Genomic DNA, 4,563 nt, shown 5'->3' on the forward strand with positions numbered 1-4,563 from the left:
AGTATTAAAGAATAAAGTAAAACTGAATTTCTTCCTTTAAATATGATCAGTGTTCACTGGGTACATTTAACTAAAATAATGAGAATTGACTCTAGATAAAATGTACTCATTATTTTTACTCATCCGTTTTTCACTTGATTAAAGTGTGTAGTGGGTACGGGATTCTCTAGGAGGTTCCTGTGAACTAGCTGAAAACAAGCATCAAAAATGGTACATACTTAGGTGAATTCATCACAACCCAGATGCTGGTCCTCCAAATGCTCAGAAATTTGATTCAGTCAGCATACAGAGAACAGATAAGACACAGGTTCAAACTAAACCACATATAGAGAGTTTCACTGACAGGACCTGGAATTCACTCCCTGAAGAGAAAGCTTCATGGAAAGCCAACTTATAATTAAGAGTTGTCCAGGAGGAAGTGAAATTCAAGCAAGAGGAAATAGTTGTATGATTTGCGTGATTAATGTCATGAAGATTTGCTAGACTCAGGCCCCATCACCCAAGTGGAGGGTGTCCTACAGGGAATAAACGGGTTATTTTCATTTTGAGGCCTGAGTGTTTCTCCTCTGGTTAGAGTCTGGATGGGAATCATTGTCATCTAGCTCCTTAGATCTCTTTTATCTATGCCCAGACTCACTGTCTCCTCTTCTCTACCCTGTATTATTCTAGGAAGACTGTTTTATCATCAGTTAGAGTCCATCTTACAAATTATAATCACAGTCTAGTCCTGCCTCCTGGAGGAAGCATCCTGTTTTTCTTGATAAGGTTTTGGCTGCTTCTGATCTCCTTGGCCACTTATTTACAAATCAGCTCTAGCAGTTCTGGTACAGATGAGCAAAAATCCATTTAGGGCTATTTTTGTTAAACTCTCACAGGGTAATTTTATTTCTTTTATATCTTTGCTCGATTTCCCATCTTCTCTGTCACATTTGCTACCCCCATGGTATTACTACCTCCTTTTATTCTCCTTACAGGGCAGACCTTTGGATTTTTAGAGGGCCAACTTACATTTACAGCCCAAGGCCAGGATGACTGGAAGCTTCAGTCAAGTATTTTTCTGGCTCCTAACCTCTTGAATAATTTCTAAATACATCTCTATAAAATAGGACATTCTAAATTTGATGTTTCAAATATAAAATATGTCTTAAGTAAACCTGACTGTAATGATAACATGCTCATTTATTAAGTTACCAAGTGGTTTTCCCATATCAGCATGAAACGCGATGAGACACACAGGGATGAAAAAATCTGTTGTGTTCTTTATCTGAGGAGACCACAGTTGACAGTGATGTAAAAACCAAACCCTTAACCCCTCTGAAGAATCCCTTTTGTTTTTCATCTTGTTGCTTCCTGTTCATGTCAACCTTAGGGTCCTTGATCCCTTCTGCCTCTAAGACTTTGGAGATGGAGAAAAAGCCTGAAGTAAATCTAGAAAGTCTGGACTAACCAGGGCATTTTTCTCAGAGGGAGCTCACTGCTGGTCTATAGGAAACAGTTTAATTTTGAGTCATTTTAGCAAAGTTCTGGTTTGGTGTATAATGTATAGAGCAGACACATAGGGACTTTGGAAAGTTTGAGGCTCTTGACAAGATCCTATGCTTTCAGATTTCCTGAGATTTTAAAGTTAGCTTAACCTTATGGTTACTGGGAAGCCCCAAAACAGCTTCTAAGTAAGTATCTAGTTATGCTTAGAAACCTGGATAGAACCAAGCAAACCAAGTGTAACTTGCAAATAGATTGTAGTTTATAGACCTAGAAGGAAGCTGAGGGACAGTGTCATGGGATGTTGCTAAATCACAAAACCTGGTAGATCACTCTAAGAGTCATTATTCTTAAGGGGATGTACAGAGAGAATCCAGGTACAAAGCCAATGAAAGAATGTGCTCAAGAGTTAAGATGAGGCGCAGGGTCCGGTGAGCTTCTGATGTTGACAAGGGGGTAGTTTTAGAACATCTATTTTGCAGTATATATTACATATCTAGAACAATTCACAAACAACCATTTAAATCATGAGATATAAACCCCCGTCTTGAGAATAAAACATTACTCAATACAGTTGAAGTTCCTGTGTTCTATAAGCACATCTCTCTGAATTTCTGTGTTTATACTACAAATATATGCATTCCTTAATTAGATACAATGTTTAAGTTATTTCCTTCATATATATATGTGTGTGTGTGTGTGTGTGTGTATAAAGTATATATATATATATATGAAGTATATATATATATATATGAAGTATATATATATATGAAGTGTATATATATATGAAGTATATATATATGTATACTGTCATTCTGCATGAATTTTTCTGTAACTTGAGTTTTTCATTCAACATGATGTTTGTAAGATGTATTCAGGTCGATACATATAGCACTTGTTCATGTTTGTTTTGCTAGCAGTGCTTTTTATGTGGTGTTTTTACTTGTGAGAAGGAAGTGGGAGGAGGTGGGAGCCACTTAAGGGACTGGTCCTGTCATGGACAGTCCAGACTGTGCATTTAGTGTCCCCAGGTGGTGACCCACTTCACCCATGGGTCAGCTGCAAGTATGGTATGGGATCTGCTGGCAGAGGAAGCTAATTGTAATGGAAGAAACGGAATTTACATAGAGAACCTGGAATCAACTAAATATAAATAACGTTTCATGGTAATAAACACACTATGGATTAAAATTTATTTTTTAAATATATCACTTGAAACAATTAGACACTCTTACAAGTGCAGTGGGGAAAATGACCTAATGAATTTTTCTCTCCTTTGTTTTCTCCACCTTTTCAGTGTTTTCTGGGTTCTGCCCCCAGCAGATCTGATTCCTGCCCTGTAGCTTTCTGAAAGATTAATGTTGAGCATCATTAGTGAAACTCAGCTGCCGCCTCTGTACACAACAGCAAAGGCTTTGGAGAGCTTTTTCAGTTAAAACAATAATGACTTTCTTGGACTATAATCCCAGTGGATCCTGTTTTCTGTGTAGCCTGGATGAATACCTAACTACCATTGGTAGTTCTTCAGAGACCTTATAAAAACTACTCTACATCAAAAAACTGAGTGCCTCTGGGTTGTTGAAGAGGGCCTTAAGAATTGGGATATCAATTCACCTGGAAGATTCAACCACTGCTACTCGGAGCTGCTGCTGAAATACCATGTCTAAGAACTCAGAGTTCATCAATCTATCATTTTTATTAGACCATGAAAAGGAAATTATTTTGGGAGTCTTAAAGAGAGATGAATATTTGAAAAAAGTGGAGGACAAGAGAATAAGGTAATATTCTTTGATCTTTTCTGCCCTCCTTGACCGCTGTTTGTTTGAAACAATTTAGATCAGAAATGGAGCAATTGCAACCACTTTGGAGACAAATATTGGTCAGTGACTTCATAGGTTCCCAGCAATAGATCAAGTATTAGAAAACATCTTTGGCGCTTTATTATTTAGCTAGATGGAAGAATGGAATTGAGCTGATAATATAGTGGTGATGAGAATGTCCATTTGGTAATAACATCATACCTAGTAGCTAAGTGGAAGGACTGCCCAGGTTTTAGTACCAGCTCTGGTATGTGTTAATTGTGTGACCTTGAGTAAGTTACTCAACTTCTCTATGCCTTGGTTCCCTCATCAATAAAACAAGGGTAATAATAGAAGATAACTCATAGGGTTATTGCAAGAATTAAGGAAGATAATACATGGGCAGAGCCTGGTAACTAAGTGTAGAATAAATGTTAGCTATTATTTATTTATAATGCCATTCTCAGGTCAGTCTTACTGGGAATTTGCCTCCACTGTAGCTGGGAGAAGAGTAAGGGGCTCTGGAGAGTGAAAAGTAACCACAGTACCTCAGTAATCACCTGAATATCTTGAAATAAGTTTCTCTGTGAGGGAAGTTGAATAATATGGGTACGATTAAGTTTTACATCAATTGTAGGCATGGCTGATATTTAGCTGGATCCCCAGTTATGACCTCACCTATCTATGTTTCAGCCAGCATCCATTATGATTGGTTGCATCATCTGTTCTGAATGGTCATAGCATCATTCTGATTGGTTGCTGCATTCATTGTGATTGGTTGCTGCCTGTCATGTTTTGCTTGTTAAATATATTTGATTATTACATCTCACCTATGAATAGAGGAACAGAAATAAATAGAGTTGCCTCCTCGGTCAGTGCCTGCTATACAACATGATGTAGCTTTAGTATCTTGTATGTTACCCAAAACCAAAATCAGAAGCTTATGTTTATTTTTCGCGGGGAGAAAACTTGTCATAAGATTATCTGAACATGTTGCGAAAATATTCAAAGTACCTAAAGGAACTAGGATCCTTAGAATTGGACATACATTGAAATATTCTTGATCGATGCTTTTTTTCATAGTTCAGAGCCCAGAATTTTCATTTCCATCACTCTAAGATATTCAGTCAATCTTAAAGAAACAATGGCTTTGATTAAAATTATCGTACTTTTACTATGCCTATAATTCAGTTGGCAACAAAAGGCAGTTAATGATTTTGAAGAAATAAGAAATGATATTTTTGGCATTGGCATTCCAGTCATTAAAAGTGACTAAATTTTT

The sequence above is a fragment of the Pteropus vampyrus genome, unplaced genomic scaffold (assembly GCF_000151845.1).
Source record: "Pteropus vampyrus isolate Shadow unplaced genomic scaffold, Pvam_2.0 Scaffold582, whole genome shotgun sequence".
Lineage (NCBI taxonomy): Eukaryota > Metazoa > Chordata > Mammalia > Chiroptera > Pteropodidae > Pteropus > Pteropus vampyrus.